This window comes from Cavia porcellus, unplaced genomic scaffold (assembly GCF_034190915.1).
Source record: "Cavia porcellus strain 051 isolate PalLab524CR breed Dunkin Hartley unplaced genomic scaffold, mCavPor4.1 scaffold_33, whole genome shotgun sequence".
NCBI classification, from domain to species: domain Eukaryota; kingdom Metazoa; phylum Chordata; class Mammalia; order Rodentia; family Caviidae; genus Cavia; species Cavia porcellus.
In genome coordinates this window covers 5008516-5029824 of record NW_026947516.1, presented here as the reverse complement: position 1 = coordinate 5029824, position 21309 = coordinate 5008516, and the positions used below count along the sequence as shown (strand labels likewise).

The 21309-nt window shown below is 40.4% G+C and overlaps 1 long non-coding RNA gene across 1 annotated transcript; it reads right to left on the bottom strand.

Moving 5' to 3' along the window:
* Positions 1 to 231: 231 nt before the first annotated feature.
* On the bottom strand, positions 232 to 6775 carry LOC134474557 (uncharacterized). Its single transcript, XR_010045398.1, has 2 exons — positions 6010 to 6775; positions 232 to 1727 (listed from the first exon to the last, which is right to left on the bottom strand). It is a non-coding gene; the product is annotated as an uncharacterized LOC134474557 (long non-coding RNA).
* Between the last annotated feature and the right edge of the window lie 14534 nt (positions 6776 to 21309).

Sequence of the window (21309 nt, the reverse complement as noted above, 5' to 3'; positions counted from 1 at the left end):
GAGATACTTAGCACCTCTCCTGGCTTGGTTAGGGTTACCCATTTACTGGATGAGGTCTGAAGATGGTCTATTTCCTTTATGAGCAAAGTACTTCCTGTCCATCAATTACACTTGTTATGTGGGGCAAATTACACAAGTTTAATGCTCCTGTTCTTTCACTGATGAATTCCTGTGGGGTGTGTGTTAATGTTGTAGTTAGGGGTTGTGCAGAGAACAATTAGAATCAGGATATGGAGTTTATAATACTATTTTTATAATGGTCACTGGAAGTTAATACAAGAAAATGCAGGAAATCTATCTGTAACAGCAAGACATAGAATATTTAGTCAACAGACTAAATCCCACAGCAATGTCCCACATGAGTCCAGATGAAAATCCAGAGCTCATGACAACACCTCCCACAAGTTCAACTGGAGGTCCAGAGCCCACAAGAAGGACTCACGCCAGTCTCTTTTATGGATCCTTGCCAGGAAGACCCAAAGGTCAGTGGTGGAAGCCAGAAAGTCCATGCCAGCAGGGTGAAGGAGCTGTGCTGGTAGGTTGAGCGTTCTATGCTGCAGCCGAGAAGTCACACTCACAACAAAGATCAGGGCTGTCCTGAAAGGCACCATATTGATCCTCAGTGACATGGAGGACCCAAGTTCTTCAGACAACAAGCACAGTTGGGTATATGCCAGGAAGCCAGCGTGACCGAGTTCATCCTGGAGACCAAGCAGCACATGTCTTCCCCTCTGGAGCCAGGAAGCAAGGCTTGATGTGAGAACCACAACTTCTCCAGGAGAACCACAACTTCTCCAGGAGAACCAATGTCTCAAACAGCAACATGTAGGATAACCCACAATACCTCAATGCAATAATGCCTTAAAGCCTCAACATCTCCTTTCTCCTCCACCTATTTATGCTGGCAACTTTCCTCAGGTGGAGCATCTTCGCTCAGTGCCATGCTGATGTAATCCAGCTGGTGTTAAATTGATCACCAGTTTTTAATCCATAACAGTTAGTTACCCATCAGTGCTGTAAGGTAATACTTGACAGACATCAGTATCAAGAAGCAAAGGTTTACTGTAGCTCCATGTTTTTAGGAGCGTTTATCTAGTCACTTGGGTGTATTATTTCTGGATCCATCAGGAGCTGAAAAGATCCTTGTGGAAAGGTCAGGAAGAGGAAAGCTACTCATTTTATCACCTTGTGGCAGTCAGGAAGGAAGGGTGAAGGGAGTCTCTTAAAGACAGCAGAAAGCACAGGGAAAAATAGCAGTGTGAATTTTCTCAGAGCAGTGGGTTTTTTCGAGCAACGAAGAATGACAAATTGTAATCAGCTGCAAACTCACATGAGCAAAAGGGAAGAAGGCCTTGTGACGATCACCTTGCCCCGAGTCTGCATCCCAGGAATGTATATCAGCACCTTGGTTGTTGTAGACAGTTCCCACTGGTCCCTTTGATATTCAGTCCTGAACCATAATTACAGGTCAGATTTTTACTAGTTGGAAGTGCTTTGTGCTTTTTCTATTGAGCCCCCAATAGAAGAGAGTGGTAAAGGATTTGTTCCCTTCTCAATAGAAGAAACTTCTCCATGGAGCTTAAGGCTCACCCTCTGATGTTTATCTGTTCTGTTGTCTGTGTGTCAAATAGCTTTAGGCATCCTTTCTATGAGCACACAGTTGAGCCACACATTGAATGACTCCAGCTCAGAAGCCAAGAGTTTGGAGAACGTAAGGACATGAATTCCTGCAAAGGTTGAAATCATAGGCTCATTCAAATTTAAACAAACCATCATGGGCATATATTTAAGGACAGACATCATTGTCTCTCAAAGTGAAATCATTACAATTCATATATGGCTCTACATACCAACATTTAGAGTTTGTATAGATCTGTGATTGTAGAGTAATCCTATGAATTAAATGTATAAATATAAAACATATATATAATGAGTAATGTGATAGAATCAGAATTGGTTAATGTCTATTTCAATAATGTTTTCTTCTTGAACAGAACTGTCTCTGTAGGTGAACGTTTCCATGAAATTTCAGGTAGATGAATAGTCAGCTGAAGTTTAGCAGCTTTTACACTGTTATGCTCTGATAAACCACCACCAAACTTCTAAAGCAACAGCCATCTTACCCACTAATTGAATATTTTAACACTTTTCCTCTGCAGAGCTGGTGTTTCATTATATTTTCTATTTCGTGTCTTGCTTTTCATGCATTTAAAGTGCTGGAGCAGCTGTTTATTTGGAAAGGTTCCATTATGACCATAATAATCTCCAACTAATTGCACATCAAATATTTATTTCTTGCACATTAAATTAATGAAGCAGTTTCAACAAGAGAAAAATTGGATCAGGTTGGCAAACAGTGCCTATAAATTCATGAAATATTCCCAGTTCTTTTTGGCAGGACTCCTTTAATACAGATTAAGAATTTGTAAATGGAAAAGTCATCCTATTATCTAACTGTGACATTTTAAATATACATGCTTTATTTTTTTTTTTAAGTGCTTTTCTGGATTTGACTCTGCTATACCATAATATAGCTTTCAGGAATTAAAAAAAGGCATACTATCAATTTTTAAAAATTGTTAGCTCCCTTTTCCTGGCATTTTTTTATCCTTTCCTAATTCTACTATTGATGCTATAATTATTTTTAAGGGGTTGATTGTAACAGGGACTGATGGCGTGGTGCATTGGCAGACTGTAAGCTTAGTATACACACTTAAGAACACTTAATGTGAGATCTATGCACTTATTGTTTGAAGTATACATTGCAATTTTGTTAAGGTATGAGGTTGTATAGCAGATCTATCGAATTTATTGAATTTGGTAATTAGGGATGTATATGCATTAAACTATTTCTCATCAGCACCATTGTGTTTTAAGCTCATGTTGCTTTTACTACCTTAGATAGACCATCTAAGTAGAATCACGCAGTATCCATTGTCCTGCTACTTGTGAGCATTTCTCCAGCAGAAGATTGCTAAAGATTTATTATTCTGAAAAGCTCTTCTGAAACATAAGTGATACTCTCAACTGACATATCTTCTTTTGGTATGTGTGTTTCAAGATCTCTGATACTATTTTCTTTTAGACCTGTTGCTAGTGTGTACAAAGCAACTCAGTGTTTGGGTAAAACAATTACAGGCAAGACTTTTTCTGAACAGTTAATCTGTGAAGGTTAATGATAATGTCGGGGGATCTCTTTTATTAGAAAAAATTAACTCACCATTTTCCAATAGGGAAGACTTGCACGGAGGTTATTGGACAGAGTGGAAAGATATTTATAACTTTTGGTAAAGTTATTACTATTTGCAATGGCTGGTCAACCAATGAGTTGGAGGAGACACTATTTGTATAGGGTTTTTGATTCCTTACATACTAGTGAAATATGGTTTACATTCATTTACACAAAGAACATGTAAACTACCTGGGCTAAACTCACTGGGCTGTTTTCTAGGACAAATACTCCAATCACTTCTTGGCCTTTTGGCTGAGATCATGTGTAAGAAAGCAGTCCACATCGGTACTTGTGGACAGCATGAGTTTTTGGGGTTCTCCTCAGCTTCTCCGCATCATACTTTCCTGGGGTTGACCCTTAATCCCTAGGACAAGGAGAAAACAATACAATTCATGATGTCAGGTGTATGCCTTGAACATCATCACTATGGTAGTAGTATTTTCCTTTGTGTGTTTGTTTATAGAAACATAGACTAAAAGGAAGCTGATATTCCAATTTCTTTAGAAAGTTAACAGATTGTAATTCTGACATTCCCTTCTCAATCCTTGACTAGGAACAGAAACAGGAGAGACTCAGCATCAGTGCTACCCTGCAAAGGTCTGCATTGTTTGACTGGTGTGGAGCACTTCTTTGGTTTCTCCTTTTTAAGATCTCCTCCTCTTTCTCTTCCCCTCCTCCTCCTCCTCCCTTCTTTCTTTCCTTTCTCCTCCCCTTCTTCTTTATCCTTTTGTACTCCTTGTCTTTTTTCACTAATTCCTCTGACATCACTGTCTTCTACCAGGGAGCAGGCACTCTTTAGCTCTAGACATCCCTGAGTCTGGCCATTCATATGACCTGTGTCATCCCTCGGTGACTGTATCATAGCTCCTTGTGTCTGTCCTTCAGGTGTCTGAGTTTCTCCCCTGACTCAAATGATTCCATGTGTAATAGAAGGCAGAGTGGAAATCAAGGGGAGAACACAGAAATAATTGCTAGGCAATGTGAGCGTGACAGAGACTTTACTGTAAGTGCAGCCTGTGTCTGCATCCATCTACATCCATTCCAATAGTGTGATGCAGTGACACAGTGCTGGGAGAGATGGAGAAGCACGTCTGGCTTTCCAAAGCACCCTCGTGAGTAGAATCAAGACATCACCCTTAATGTAAAGGCTGAGAACACAGCAGGGGTACATGATCCAAACTTTGAAAGACTGTAAAAAAAGCAACTGGAGAAAAACATAGACATTCTTCCAAATATTGCCTCCCAATGAAAATAGAACTCCAAATAAAAGAAGACAAGCAGAAAATCGAATCATACTCTTAGGGTCAGGGAGACACCAGCATCATTTTTAAACCTCCTTGGATGATTCTTATGTGTAGACATATTACAAAAATACTGGTATAGATTTTTGCTAAATAAGAAGGCAAGTGTACCATCATTAATGTGGTATCCCTGAAACAGGGCACCACTGTTACCACTCTGAATTTGCTTCTTACAAAACATCCAGGTCATCTTAGGCACCACTTATCATCTATGATTTTTTTCTGTCTGTATTTTGATATGAATACTTATCTAATGCCATTCCCAGGAGAACTGAAAACATAATACCACAGTGATATATGTGCACCCATGTTTATGGCAGCACAATTTGTAATAGTCCAATTTTGGAAACAACCTAAGTGTCCAACAACTGAGGAATGGATAAAAAAGATGTAGTATTTTTATACAATGGAGTACTACTCAGCTATGAAGAATGATCACACTGAGATATTTATAAATAAATGGACACAACTTGAGACCATAACTCATAAGCAAAATAAATCAAACTCACATACATAAATACCGTATAGTCTCCCTAGTGTAAGAAATGGTAAGAGTACATAAGAGTTTATGGTTCCCCATTACATTGCTTTGAAGCCTTATAATGTTTTCATTCATTAGTTGGAATGGTTTTATCCTGGGTTGTTTGATTTTATTTTCTGTGATGGTATGAACAGCTATTTTGAAGAAAACAAGACATCAAAATAGCCAGTGCTGATTTAATACCATCTTGTTTTGAAGTCCTACCATACTTTTGTTCTTCTGTTTCCATTGGTTCTATCATATTGTATCTTCTTGGATTGTATTATGTATGATAGCATAAACAAATCTTTATGGACAATGAGATAATATATTTACCACTGTTTTCTGGTATTTGGTTCTGAATGCCCTGTAATACTTTCATTCTCTTTAATGGTTTTATATTATTTTGTTATGTTTGATACTATTGTGTATGAAGGTATACTCAACTATATTTCAAGGAAAGAGACACTATGGTAGCTACTGTTGTATTGGGTTGTCTTGTGGTGAAATACTGTGTTGCTTACATTGTTCTGTTATGATCTGCTTTGTTATGTCCTCTTTATCTTAATCTCTTTAAAATAAAAAATTAAAAAAAAACACGTATCTAATGCCAATGAGACTTAGGTGAGCTCTAACTCAGAGAGGCTAGCATTTAACAGGTGTATAATAAGATAGTAGTGATAATTATTATTATTTTTTAATCATTTAACCCTTTACAACAATTACATTGTGTTCATTCCTCAGCTGGAGTCACATTTTAGCTGTGCCTGGAAAGCTGAATAAATTAATCAAGGCTTCTTCACCCCATCACTAATATATTTTCAAGTCAGTTTTTCAGCAAACTTGCTTGAATAGTACATAGTGTGGCCCAGACTGTGCCTGAGATATTTTGGTACCTGCTTCCCATTGCAAGAAACATCTCTCTTCGATTTAATTATTCTGTCTCCAATACTCACCTGTCGACACTCTGTAGATGTTATTTGATCTTTCATTGTTTGGTGTTACAAAGAAACTGTAGACAACTCGCCACCCTTCTTTTGTCTGGCGGGGTGGTTGCAGATGTTACTTCACTTTCATTTGAATGATGTTGACACAGCACGTCTAGGTTCAGCGCTATTTTTATGAACATTTCCTGAAACCCAAGTCAACCCCTTCAGTTGGCAACTGTGTTGTTTTCTCCATTTAGAAAAGCTCCCTTTTGTTACATCCTCTGCCATTATTTCTGCTCCATTTGCTTGCGGATCATCTTCCAGAACACTAATTATAAGTTGATGCTTCTCTTTGTCACTTTGTAATTTTAATCTCTTTTCATTTTAATCTATTTGTCCGGTTTTTTTTCCCCTGCATTCTGGGAAAGTGTCCATGTGTTCGGATGCCAGGAAATTGATTATGTTTTAGTGTCAGTTTCTCTCTCTCTCTCTCTCTCTCTCTCTCTCTCTCTCTCTCATTTTAATGCAAATTTAAGTTTTGTCATGGAGTTTACATTTCATCCTCTTCTTTCTAAAGTCAAGTCTCCGTTGTCTTGTTAGACTCTAAGGTTGCCAGTGTATTTACGAAGCCAAAAAGAATAAAACAAACCCACCTAATTGATTTCCACACAATCCCAGTTCCTTACAAGGCTGCTGATTCATGTACCAGAAAAATCAGAAATGCTTTCTAAAACAACCCTCCCAGAAGTGTTCTTACCTTTAAAATGCTTCTGGTTTTCAAAGTTAAGCAGCAGATACATCTGCAGATTTCTGTCTTGCGCATACGTACTTCTTTTGGAAGCAGTCTCTTGCTGTGAATCATTTACATTTCTATAGATAACCCATACAAAATTAGAAAAAAGAATTGAAGGCCTATATCTGTCCCTGCCTTGAAATAGGGCCCCAGCTTGCACCATGCTGTGAGAATGAGGACCTGCTGGGAGTGAACCCCACATGGGAACTCCAGCAAGCACAGAGAATGTGGCCCTGCAGCTACCAGCCCCACCTGGAGGCCCCCTTCAGGGCATTGTCTTCTTCCACCAGTGTAATCTATCGCTCTGTCATTTTTCCCTGTTATAAATTCAGCTTTAGGGAGCAATGAAAGATTTCCACAAGTTCATCCACACGAAGGGAGTCATACTCAGTGTACTGATTGAGGCAGTCACTCAGTGGATGCTTACTATAAGTAAGGAATGCACAATTTCTGAGAAGCATTGAGCTCTCACTTATATACCGCTTACAAGTTCTAAAGTAGGGAATGATTCTAAATAAGCTTTGCATGTAGCAGAGCAGTGGTTGATGTCTGTTATGGATTAAGAACTGGTCAACTGAACGCCAGCCGGATTACATCAGCATGGCAGTGAGCATAGATGCTCCACCTGAGGAAAGTTGCTGGCATAAATAGGTGGAGAAGGAGAAGGAGGGTGTTAAGGGGTTAATGCGTTGTTGCATTCCTGCATTGTGGGTTCTCCTGGGTGTTGCTGTTTGAGCCATTGGTTCTTCTGGAGAAGCTCTGGTCCTCACATCGAGCATTGCTTCCTGGGTCTGGAAAGGAGGACATGTGACTCTTGGTCTCCAGGATGAACTCGTCACACTGGCTTCGTGGCATGTCCTGTGCTTGTCTTCGGAGGAACTTGGAGTCTCTGTGTTGCTGAGGATGGCTGTGGTGCTTTTAAGGACAGCCCTGGTCTTGTTGAGAGTGTGACTTCTCAGCTCCAATGTAAAACTCTCATCCCACCAGCACAGGTCCTTCAGCCTGCTGGCATGGACTTTCTGGCTTCCACTGCTGACCTTTGGGCTTTCCCTGCATGGATCTTTAAAAGAGACTGGCATGTGTCCTTCTTGTGGGCTCTGGACCTCCAGTTGGACTCATGGAAAGTACTGTCATGAGCTCTGGGTTTTGATCTGGACTCATTTGGGACATTACTTAGGGATTTAGGCTCTTGGCTAAATATTCTATGTCTTTGGTGTTGTGGATAGATTTCCTGCACTTTCTTGTGTTAACTCCTGGTGACTATTATAAAATAATATTATAAACTCCTTGTCCTCGTTCTAATTGTATTCTGCACAACCCCTAACTACAACAATGTCACCTCCTAGATGAGTAATCTTTTAACCATTAGTTCATTGATTGACTGTGCTGGAGGTTGAATCCAAGACCTCATGAATGCTAAACATATGCGCTACACCACTGAGCTTCCCTCCAGTCCCAGGAAGATGGTATTGCAGAGCTGTCCAAGGTATAGTAGTATGATGGACTACATGGAGTCTAAAGAGGACAGAAGTCACACAGCAGAAGAGGGGAATCATGGGGGACAGTGACTGGAGGAGGTGACCACTTTGGATCATAGCATTATCATTAGTGCAGGGAGAAAGACAACTACTAAATCTTTTGTGATTGCTTCCCACACAACTGCCCTGGTGCTGCATATTCCCCACATGTTGCTTCTGCTCAGTTGTGCCAACATTTTAACACAGCTACAGGGAGAGAGCCAGTGTGGGATTCCAGTTTGGAAGGCACATTCACTCTGGCCACCCACCTTTGTACCCAAGAAGTTACCTTTCTGTAACCTGTCATGTCTGACAAGGCACTTAGTGGAACCTCCATCTCTTCCTCCATAGTCATGGATAAGGTTGCTAATGTCACCAAGTTGCAAATGGATGGAAAGAATATATGCACGGTGAATTCTTTCAAAAAAGATTGTGTGTCCAGTGAAGTCATTTCTCTTGCCTACATCAGGGAACTTCAGTTCAGTGAAGGTAGATACACCCATGTTTTTAATTCAAGGACACAAGAGCCCATCAGTATTCCATGTCCAGAGTTAGATGAGTGGACATGCAAAAAATATGTTGCAGAGAAACAAAATAGCTAGCGGTCATCACAGTCCACCAGAGGTCATCTCCCTAGCATTCCCTTCCAATGTATCTACTGTCCAGTTCTTCCATGCTTAGCTCGCAGATTCCAGAAGAGCCTGACCTCTGCTTTGGTCACTGAAGAGAGAACAGGAAACTGCAGTATGTGTCGTCTAAGCAGAGGCCACATTTTGCAGCCTTCGACTGACCTCACAAGGTGGTTTAAATTTGGAAGCCATACGGTTTCCCGAGAATGACAAAGCAGAACACCTGTTTTGCACCTCTCATAACAAATGCGGTTCAATGTTGCCTTCTTTAAGAAAATTAACATGCCCACACTTGTCACAATGCAGGTGCCATATGGGGCTGCAGATGTTAATGAGGACATCATGATTCCTGCCGGTCACTAGGTGGGTGTGAATGAAATCACCTCCTGACAAAAGTTTAAAAAATGTTGACAGTAAAAATTACCACTTTCTTGACATGCTCCTTTCCCGTGAGTAGATGTCTGGAATGTTCAGACCCATATTCTCTCACCTTTAGTTTGCTCATGATTTTGAACCAAATTAATCAGCCAGTGGAAATGTACAACACACAAGCACCCAAGTACACCGGCAACAGGCATAGCTCAGAGAGCCAAGGAGATGCCGTTGCTTCTAACACCGATATGGATTTATGTCATATGGTTTTCCTTCTTTCCTCTAGAGAGTTAGCCATTTGCTGAAGATTTCCAAGGGAGGCTTTAAGGATGAAGAAGGTGAGACACAAATAGAGTTCATGGATTTTGGTAATTCAGGAAATTGAGGATTTGGTGCCGTTAAGGTGGGGAGCTTTGGATCACTGTCAAAAGAAAATATATCCTCTCTGATTTAGAGAAAACTGTGTCTCCAGGTTTCTCTGTGGAAGATGTAGTCCAAAGAGGCACTTCAGATGTTTTGCCAACGCAGTTCTGATTGTAGCACACCTTGTGGTGTGAGCTGTGAATTATCTTTTTCACATTTGTTGGTGAGGATTGGTGCTGACTATGCCATGATACGAAATATAAGGAAATATTAAAAATATTTCTGATTATATCAGACGCTTTAAGGCTAGACATTCTTCCCAGCACTCCATCAATATTCTCTGCTGAATCTTCATCTTCCTGAGCAGGTAAATATCAGTGCATCTATTTTACGTAAGAGGAAGTTGAGCCTAAGAAAACGTGTTGGTCAGCATTTCATTACTATGACAAAATGCCCAAGGGAATTAAAGTAAAAGGAAGAAAGGTTTATCTTGGCTTCCTGTTCCAGAGGTTTCAGTTCATGGTCACTTGACCATGTTGCTTTGAGCCTGTGGTGACACAGTACATCATGGCAGACTCACATGACAGAAGAGCGGCTGCTGCTCTCCTCATGGTGGCCAGGAAGCAAAGAGAAAGATAAAGGAAGGAACTAGGATCCAGAATCCCCTTCTAGATCATCTGCCCAGTGACTCAACTTCCAATAAGCTTTGCCTTTTAAAGTTTCTACCACTTCACACCAGCACGCCAGGCTCAGAACCAAGCCTTCACCATAGGGCTTTTGGGGGAGACTTCAGATCTAACGATAACACAGAATAAGTCAGTTGAAAAGGTTACAAGGAAGAGGTGGGTTCAGGACTAAAGCCAGGACTGTCCATTGTGAAGAATTAAACCCTGTCCTGCAACACTTAGCTGCCTCAATAGGCAGGAACGAAAAGGGAGAAGAGCCCTTCGGGTTATCTTAATGTACTGTGTGAGAGGTATACTTCTCTGTGGGATAGCATAAACTCCTGGGCTCCTAGACAGAAGAATAGATAGAGGATCATCACAAAATAGAGAGGCCTGGTGAAGAGGGCCTCACACTAACTTTTCTATAACTGAGTAGCACAGGCTGAGTAATTAATAGTTTTATTTAGCTTATAGTTCTGGAAGCCTCAGATCATGGCCCCAACACCTATTTGGCCTCTGGTGAGGGTCTTCCTCCTGCTTATAACACTGCAAAGAGTATCACGTGGAAAGGCAGAGTAAGTTCTCTACTTTGGTGTCTCATCTTCTCCTTATAAAGCCACCAATGGCATCACGAAAGCTCCACCTTCATGATGTCATCCAATCCAAATTACCTTCCAAGGACCCCATCTCTTAATAACACTGTGGAGCCCAAGGTTTAACCTAGGTCTCAGAGAGAACACACATTTAAAATCATAGCAGGTATTTTTTTAAACTTCTCCTGCAAATAGGAACTGCCATGGGTTTTGTATCAATATAGTAACATGATATGTTGTGCCATTTTGATGCGGGCATAATTAAGCAAAATACGGGTCAATCTGTTTGCTCATTTATGATGAATTCCTTTTACTATATACAAAATGACATAGCGAACAATAACTTTTGTATCAATACATGTAATCTGAAAAGGCAAACCCCTTGGTTAAAATGTGCCTCATAAGCATTTATTGAACTCCTAATTCAAGTAGCATGCACAGAAAGGCATTATTAGGGAGACTATCAATGCTGGTCATGAACTAATGCTTTTTAAGATAACTGTGATTTTTTTTTTTTTTTTTTTTGGTTTTGTGAACGAATCTTTCTCACTTGCAGGACCACAGAGCTTGTCTGACATCAAAGCACCCAGGTGTTCTCCTTCAAAGTCATTTTGACTGAGTAATAAAAAGATGCATTGTATTCCACTATGCATCTGTGGAACACAAAATGCATGCCCCATAGCACGATTTCTCTTGTTTTTCTTCTTGAGTGCCATGAATTAAAAATGTGAGCATTGGTGCAGCTTGGAGAATAGCTAGAAGCAACACTCAGAATACAGGGTTGGCATAGATTTTCCTAAGCAGTGCCAGTGTGTGTGTGTATGTATGTGCATGTACGCTTGTTGTTTAAAGCATTTCCTCCTTTTCATTGTCTTTCAAGGTAATGCATTCGGTGAATATAACATATAATAATATGTGCTGTCAATATGATGAAAGATGAATCACCAATGTTAGCTCCATAATTGGAGAATTGAACCCTACTGATCCTTTCCTCCAATAATCCTCCCACGGTGCGGTTGTTTTAATTATGAACTGTACATGCAGTGCGTCATTTTCTAATACATTTCTAAGCATTTTGCCTCTACCGTAGAGCTCTTAGTTAAATGTTTAATGTAAGGCTATGGTGGCAAACTTGAGAGCAAGTGGAAAAGGAAAAAAATAAAAGAATGAGCTGCATCTGTGTAAGAGGCACTGCACAAAATAGAAAATGACCCGAACAGCTGCCCTTATCATCACACAGACGCTCTGCAGACAGACACTTCGTGGGTTGCCGCCAGGAAAGAGATAACTGTGCCCGTCCCCGCATGAGGAGGTCATATAAAGAAATTGCTCGCAGACATAGTGGAATGGAATATCAAATAAAGTATCTCCATCAGCAAAGGCCCTTGAAAATCCAGTGTGCAAAGAAAGCTTTCTATGTCCTTCTGAGTATCCCACTTGTATTATCCGGGATGGCTGTGGGGTGGACCCTCGTTGTCTAAAAAGAGCAGAAAGAATTAAAGAAAAAAAAATAGCCTGGCATTTTTCCAGTTAAAGAAGATTTTTATTATTCTAGGAAACCACCCTTTAATTCTGATGATGCAGGCAATTGCTTTTCAAGAAGGAGAGATTTAAATCTGTTGTACAATGTCTGTGGCTGGCTGAAAGCCACCCTAGACCAAGAGAAAATAACCTAAGAAACATGATAAAACATTAATGGGGGTGGGCAATGAACTGCCACAAGGATTGAATGGGGACACATTTCATAGCAAAAGCGGACTATTTGTGAGAAAGAGGGTTGGATAAGGCTTCAAGAAGCTGGATCTCATCTTCTTAGCTCTGCTGTGGACCAGACATTTGATTGCTGGGAGCTGATTTAACCTTCCTGAAGCTGAGTTTGTGTGTATGTGTGTGTTTCAAAATCAAAGGGCAGGGTAAAGGGAGAAAGGAGATAGAGGTGAATACCCTAAGATAGAGATCAGTTAGGGACGAGTGTTAAAAACCAAGATGCCTTACTGAGTTTTCTACTTACCAAGGTGTAGCAGAGAATCCTAATGGCTTTAACCATCCTGAACTTTAGGATAATGTTAAACCACATTTGATCAATTACTATGTTGCATAGGAAATATCAAACTATGAAATGTTTGGGGAACATGTAGCTCAAAGTCATAAGGAACAGACGAGCAATACCAATTAGTCCTTGGCTCAGGGATCTTCAAAGTGAGATGCATCTTGTCTGTCATCTGTTTTTCAATAAAGTGTTATTGGAACACAGCCATGTCCATTTGCATAGCGTTTGTATTCTCTTTCACGCTACAGAGTCACAGTGGCAGAGACCATCTGGTCTCAAAGCCGAAAATATTTCCCACCTCGTCCTTTGTAGAAAAGAATTTTGCCAGTCTTCTGCTTTTGATCTAGGAGAGTTCATAGGCCTCCTTCAAGGGACCAGAATGCAACAGTGTGGCACAGGGAGGAGGTGACACCTGCTTTCTCTTGATAGCAGCTTGGTGCCATGGTTTGAGTGTGTCCTTCTGAAGGTCCATGCACTGAAAAGTTGCACCTTGCTTCTGCATCATGGAGGGGCTGGAGAGGCAGAGCCTCATGAAGGCAGATAGCTAGGTCACAAACTTTTAATATAAGGCAGCTTGGTCATAGGAGTTTTAGCTTGAGAAGGACAGATGCAGGTCACCTAGGGTGAATCAGTGTTGCAGTTTGGGGTTTGCAAGAACAAGACAATTCAGGACACACAATTTACAGGATTGTCTTATAATTGTCTCCCAAAGAGTTAAATACAAGAAGCAGAGGAAATCTGTCCACACACTAAAAGCCTAGAGAATCCAGCCAAGGGCCTGGATCCCATGTCAATATCCTGCATGAGTCCAGCTGAAGACCTAGAGCCCATAACAATGCCTCCCACAAGTCCGGCTGGAGGCCCACAGCCCATGACAATGATTCATGTAAGTCTGTTTCATGGATCTGCCCTGGGAGATTCATGCTGCGGAAGCTAGAGAGAGTCTGTGCCAGCAGGATGAAGGATCTGTGTCCGCAGGCTGAGGGATCTGCACTGGAGCCAGGAAGTCATGCTCAAAGTAAGGAGCATGGCCCTCCTGAAAAGTGCTACAGCCATGCTCAGCAACAAAGAGCTCCCAAGCTCCTCTGACGATAATAGCCAAGTTCATTTCAGGAAACAGTCTTCTTCTGGAGATTGAGCAGCACACATCTTCTCTTCCAGAGTCAGGGAACAAGGCTCAAAATAGGGACCACAGGTCCCCTGAAGTGAACCATAGCCAATCTCAGTGGTAACAAGATCCTGAGCTCCTCTATCAATGAGAACAGCCTAGTTTACATCGTATCAGGGAAGAAACTCAACAAGCTCCTGCAGGAGAACTCATGGCAACAGGGGAATCAACAGTATCAAACAACACTCCTCTTCCTCAGGTCTCCTCTTTATGCTGGCAACAGTCCTCAGGTGGACCATCCATTCTGCTTCAGTTCAGCTGGTATTACTGCTGGTATTAATAACCAGCATTTTTTAACCCACCATGATCCACCCCTGGTCAAGTGGATAACCATACACACATTTCCACAAACCATGGTGTTTAGTGGCAGAGTTGTGAAATGTTAACATATCTTGATCTATTCAGATTTACATAAACCTAACATTTACATATATGCAATTCTTACATGCTCATTCCCACACCAAAAGCAACATATTCAAAGGGTGCCCAAAATTCGAGGTTAAAAGAAGAACACTTTGATTAATTGACTACAAACATATATCTAAAAATGACATTAAAATCATATTAAAAGGACTATTACAATCACAGCCTTTGCTCCCCATTTAATTTTAGCAGGGCATGGAAAGACTAAAAATCAGAGATCTCCTGCAATTCAAATACACTCTTCCCTTCAGATGCAAGACTTCAGTTCATTATTTCCATGTCCTATTTTCCCTTCTCAATGACCATATTGTCCTCTGTGTCATGCTTGCAATCCACAGTTCCACTGGCACCTTCTCTCTGGCAAAATGTTTCAAATCACTCTACTGGTTCTTTGCCTTTAATTTCTAACACAGTTCTAGTCAAAAACTCTCAGCAATAACCACGCTGCCATCCCAACAGTAGACTGCACTGAAATTTTTCTGCCACCCAGGTAATATCTCTAAGCAAAAGCAAAATGCAGCCAACTTTTGACCAAAGCAGATTATACTACCTGGAATCCAGCAGCCAATGCAGTTCTTCTCAGTAGAAGCCTCCTGAGCTTCATCTTATTGGTCAGCACTTTCATCAGTACTCTGATTTTTCTGACTCTGACCAGAGTCTCCAAAATAGTTTACAGCATACAGGGAGTGTCTTTTTGATCAGTCTCTCAAAATCTTTGCAATTTAGTTTCCAAGGCTTTTAAGATACATGGCCAGGAAACATCACAGCAATGACCCCACTCCTGGTACCAAAATCTGTATTAGTCAGGGTCTTATTAGAGAAAAAGATGTAACACAAAACACACAAATGTATAAGAAATTAGGGACTGAGACTTATGATGGTGAGCCGTAGAGTCAGATGAGGACGTGTGCAGAGGGTGTCTGCACACAGAGGCTGAAGGATTCAGTGCAATGTCTGCAGTTCACTGCAGTGTCCTATGCAAGTCCACACCAGGAGGCTGATGGGTATACAACAGAAGGCTGGAGAGTCTATGCCAAAAGGCTGAAGGCCCCAAGACAGAAGCTGAAGAGTCTGCATTGGAAGTGAGGAGACAATGTCCAAGCTGAAGGTGCACCCTGGAGTTCCTCTAAAGAATGCAACCTCATCCATCCTTCCTCCTTCTCTTTCATACTATCCAGGTGATGAGTCCCAGGTGGGTCTTCTGCACCCTGGGGTATAGAATTGCTAAGCCGATTTAGTTAAGTGTCTCAAACTAATACAATCAATCAACCATTATGGTTAGTTCACCCAAGACAGCCTTGTTGTGAAAGAGCATGTCTGAGCCCTCCTGTGTCCTGTCTTATCTCCTGACCTCTATGGCATTCACTGCCTGCTGTCTGCTCTGGGATACCACTTCCCTTGAGATTAGCATCATGCCCTCGACCACCATACTGTGAACTAAATAAACCATTTTCTTTATAAAGCAGCTAGCTCGAGACATCTTGTGACAGCCAAGGAGAAATGGACTAAGTCTTCCCTCTGTGTTCTTGAACTCCCCGCTGGGCTCCTGTCCAGAGACCTGACTGGACATATCTTGAGTCCATTTACTGGCCCTGAAGACTGGCCCATTCAGTTCTGGTGGGGATGCTTTTCTTTTTTAATTTAAAAAAGATTAAGTTAAATGATGACATAACAAAACAGGTCAGAACAGAACAATTTAAGCAACATAGTGTTTCACCACAAGACAACACAACATAACAGTAGCTACCATAGTGTATCTTTCCTTGAAATATTTGAGTATACCTTCATACACTATAGTATCAAACATAACAAGACAGTATAAAACCATTCAAGAGAATGAAAGTATTACAGGGTATTCAAAACCAACTAACAAAAATGAACAATGGTTACTATATTATCTCCGTGTCCATAAAAAAATTGTTTCTACTATCACATATAATAAAATACAATGAGATACAACATGATAAAACTGATAGAGACAGAAGAACAAAATCTTGGTAGGACTTCGAAACAAGCTGATATTAAATCAGCACTAGCTATTTTGATGTCTTGTTTTCTTCAAAATAGCTGTTCATACCATCACAGACAATAAAATCAAACAACCCAGAATAAAACTATTCCAACTAATGAATGAGAGCGTTATAAGGCTTCAAAGCAATATAATGGGGAATCATGCTTACCACATACTTTTATGTATTCTTACCATTTCTTACACTAGGGAGACTATTCGGTACTTATACATGTGAGTTGGATTTGGCATGTTGTGTCTGATTTCTTGCTTCTCCCTAGAATCTCAATTTCATAAAATTCTTAGCTCTGAGCAGTGGTCAGCAGTACTCTTAAATCCTTTCTCATTTCTGGAAAGACAGGACTCTTTATCTAGACTCATGGGGTGCCTGCAGGGATGACAGAAAAATTAATCTTTCTGTGCCATCCCTGCATGCAGGTCAAGGGTCCAGGAGCAAACTCTGGCTGCTTTGAGTTCTTGTCTAATTTCTGTTTCTGGGAGATGAATTTTCTGACTGGAAGTTTGGCTACTACTTTCTCCTTTTTCCTTTGTGTTCTTTCTCAATTTTTCACATTAGAAGCACGGAAGAGACCTCAAAATTTGAGCTTACCGTTTCACTTTTAGAAAGGGGACACGATATTCCTACCAATCAGGTCTGCGAGTGGACTTGGGTAAGTCAGTTTAGCCAGAGCTGGGGGCTCGGAGTTGATAACAATATTTACATGTTTATATATGCAATAATTACACGTAAATTTAATTGAAGTACATTAGACCCCAGCTGTTTTGTGGGGTGCATTACCAGTGAGATATCCCATGCTGCATCATGCCTTTTTCATATAGATCTTGGATGCTGGTGTTTGTGTATCTCCACGGTGGAAATTATACATCATAGGGATAACATTTCTTCATAAAGGTGGAAGCCTCGGAAGCTTTGTGTATGAGAAAAGCTGTCAGCAAATAAATGAGTCAGATAAAAAATAGATGGCAAAGTAGCTAAAAACAGAGTACTGTTTCATTACATAAGCAAACGCTACTCAAGCTGGATAGAAAAATGTAAATTTTCCAAAGGGCAAAGCTAAACCTTTCCATTAATTAGATTCCAAATATAGGAATGACACGAGAAACACAGGGATGCTGACTATTGCTGAAAGCATTAAAGAAAAAAGCAGCTTTTACATCACAATCAAGACTCCTCTTTTATATGTGAGACAGTATCACCTATTTAAATCTTAAGCTATTTTTGTATTTCATTGTCTGCAGGGTCCTGTATTTAAGACAGACATAGGATAAAAGAAATAGCATTAATTTGGTGGACTCAGTTGAAAAATAATCTCACCTTTCTCCAAATTAAGAAATATTTATTCTTATTCTGCAGCCATTGAATGAGAAAAGAAATGTCAGTTTTCTTGGTTTCCAGAGAAATATCTCTTTGTAGTGGTAAAATTTGATCTGTGCATATTAAAACACTGTAAGTAAAGTTTCTTTTCATTCTAGGGAAATGGGAATTGTTAGTAACTACAATGCTTTTCCTGCCCAAATTTCAGATTTCTGCATAATCCGGAAGCTAAAATTAGCCAAAGACAACCTAGTGAACAGCAACAAAATAGAAATCAGGATTCATCATTCATTGGAATAAGAAAAATCTGCTAAAATCATCAAAAATAACACACATCTTTGCTCTTTAGAGGGCTACTACCATTTTTTTGATTCCATTTATTTTACACAGTGGTCTGAAGTATAATTATTTAGATAAATATGCATTTGTAATAGTCAGTTTTCTCTTTGACTATTAGATTCTACCAGATGGATTAAAATGACTTCCCCAACTTAATAGGTTTATATTACTTAAAATTAAAGAACTGCCCATTTTTTAAATTTTATTTAAGGAGAAAAAAGAAAAAAACAGAAAAAGGGTACAAGTTATACAGAATTTCAGAAAAAATAAACAGTAGGAAATCACTAGTTAATTGATCTTAGAGATAGTTGTTCAAGTTACAAAATTAAAGCATATAAAGTGGACTTTCAAACAGTGAGACTGCAAACAGTTTTGTTCAACAATCCAACAAAACTCAGCAATATGGTTATCTATCTTATACACTTAAATATACATGCAGTTGGGGGCTGGGGATTTACCTCAGCGGCATAAGCGCCTGCCCTGCAAGCAGGCAGCCATGAGTTCGATCCCTGGTACCAATAAAAACAAAACAAAACAAATATATATATATATATATATATGCAGTTATACCCTTTAGAGCACTTTCTTTTCCTTTCTTTTGTAAAATGACAATTACACATTTTGGGTCTTATTACTCCCACAGTTCTTACTACTTTTTTTGAAGAGAATAAAACCAACTGTGACGTTACAAAACAGACTCTGTCAAATCAAAAGGATGAACATAATACATACTGTAAAAACAAAATACAAGATAGCAAGAGGCATTATGGTAACCAATGTAGACTGCCCATATTTTTTAAAAAGTCAATTTACAAACAGAAATACACAGCACGAACATGCTTATAAATTCAGATATGTATTAGGCTATGCAAACCTTAGCAAAACCAGGCCTTTTGCACCTGAGGAGCAGATGCAAGCCTGGTGATGAGAGAGGGTGGGATGTGTGGGTCATGTGATTTGGGGGTACAGTGTGCTCTGGAAGCAGGGCCTGCTCAGGAAAGGGGGATCAGATATAGAACAAGGGCATCACTTTCAGGTCCCCGGCCCTGGGACCAGAGACACCAGTCACATAATGAGGAGAAGGCAGAGATCTAGAATGATAAGAGGCCAAAGGAACTCATTCTTTGATTCTGTGACTTTGATTCTTTTTCCTGTCTTGTGGGTCCTACCTGTTGTTCTTATTCTTCTCTAGGCTTTTTGTGAGTTCACAAAGACAGGATGTAGAGAAATGCGGTGTCCTTCTCAAAGTCATCTGACTTGGTGGGGCCAAGTAAGTATGATTGGAAGTTGTCACCACCCATGCACGCAACTACAGATGTTATGGGGGGAAGAATGGTGGGAGGAGGAAAAAGTAAGAGACCAAAGTGGGGGTCAGGTGGAGACCTCTTTCCCCTGATAGGAGGACAGGAACTGCCCCCTTCACCGCAGAGGTGTTTATTTATGCACTTTAGCAACTTGTGTCACATGACACCACATTTTCCCAGCAACCCACTGTTCCGGTTGTCCTAAGGCTGAGTGTTCTCCGGGCTGAAGCAGCCTCTGCACGTGGCTTGCCTTGGGTGCTCTTTGTTCTTGGGATGGCCACGCCCCAGCCCTGCATGTGTGGTCAATTTCCAGCTTCAACAGCTTCCAACAGGAATTCCCAGCCCAGCACACTAGTGTGCGTTGGATGGACCTTGCACATGGGGGAACAGCAGACACCTGTCCTTGTGAATGTGATTCGGTAAAGCAGAGCTCAGGCATGAAACACCACTTTCCAAATCTCTCTTTCAAAACCCAAGTGCCAAATGCATCTCCCCATACACAATATACTAAATAATATATGTCCAGGAAAAGCCATGAATTCACGATGTGATTGCTCCCAAAGCCTTCCTTTAACCCATAACTTGTAACTCAATATCACTTCTAAGAAGACAGAGAAACAGAAAACCTTTTTGTCCATATTGCTTAAAATTCCTTGATAGGTCTGGGTATTGTATAGATGGAAAAGAAATGCTTTCAGGATGGAAACAAAAAATTAATGACTTTTAGATTTACAATATAAAAGCAAAAAAATGGTTTTGCATTATCACACTCCAATATATTTATAGTTCAAGGCTGCTTCTCTGAAAGTAGACATGGGATTTATTTAAAAATAAATTGCACCACATACTCTTTTGCAATGGACTTGAACATATGAGCTTTTTTTTTTCTTTTAAATTTGCAAGGAACAAAGGCTGAAAATGAAGCAATAGGAAACCAAAAATGGATGCCCAGTTTGGTGTGGGCTTGGGTCACTCGGAGAGGGAGAAAATGACACGAATTTAATTATTTTAGATTGGGAAATAAGTATCCATTTCCAGCAGAGAGGTGGCATTTTAGATTATATGAAGAGGCACGGAAATAAAAAGGTTGCAGAGACTCTATTGACTGCTGGCTTCTGTTTACAAATTAAAGAGAAATGGAATGCATTTTAATGACTGTAATAGTGCACGCACAGGCAGAGAGAAAGCTTATTATTTGTGGCTTGCAAGCTCTGCCATAGAGATGCAATTTCATAGGCGTAAAATCTATAATTTGGAATGGGCTTAACAATTACTGTGACTAGCACACCTCTGGTTCTTAATGAATGTGCCTCATGTCAAGTGTTAATGCAGGATTTAAGAAGCAGGGCTCTGTGTTGACTTTGATGAATGTGTATTGATACTGACGTGTGAGAGGTGCAATACAAGTCGTGTAAAGATAGACTGAATTGCTCTGTTCTCCCCAAGTAGCCAGGGCTGGAAGAAGCATAAAATATGGGGAGCAAGGATACCCCAAGTTTCAATTTCTTAATTCCTGCCCATGCCGCTCTCAAAAAGACTGACGTCCCTGAAATCCATAGAGTTTGAACTTTTCCCTAATGGCTGCTCTTCCAAGCTCTGCTCAGTACCGCGTTTCCATTTCTGTTTCACCTTCCAAGAACTTAGGAGTTGTAAGCACCATTATGCAGCACTCCAACAACCGGACTGTGGGCTCAGCCTTAGGCCAAATGTTCCGAAGCTTGGCTGTTTCTTAGAATTACCAGGGCAGCTTTCAAAAATGTCCATGTT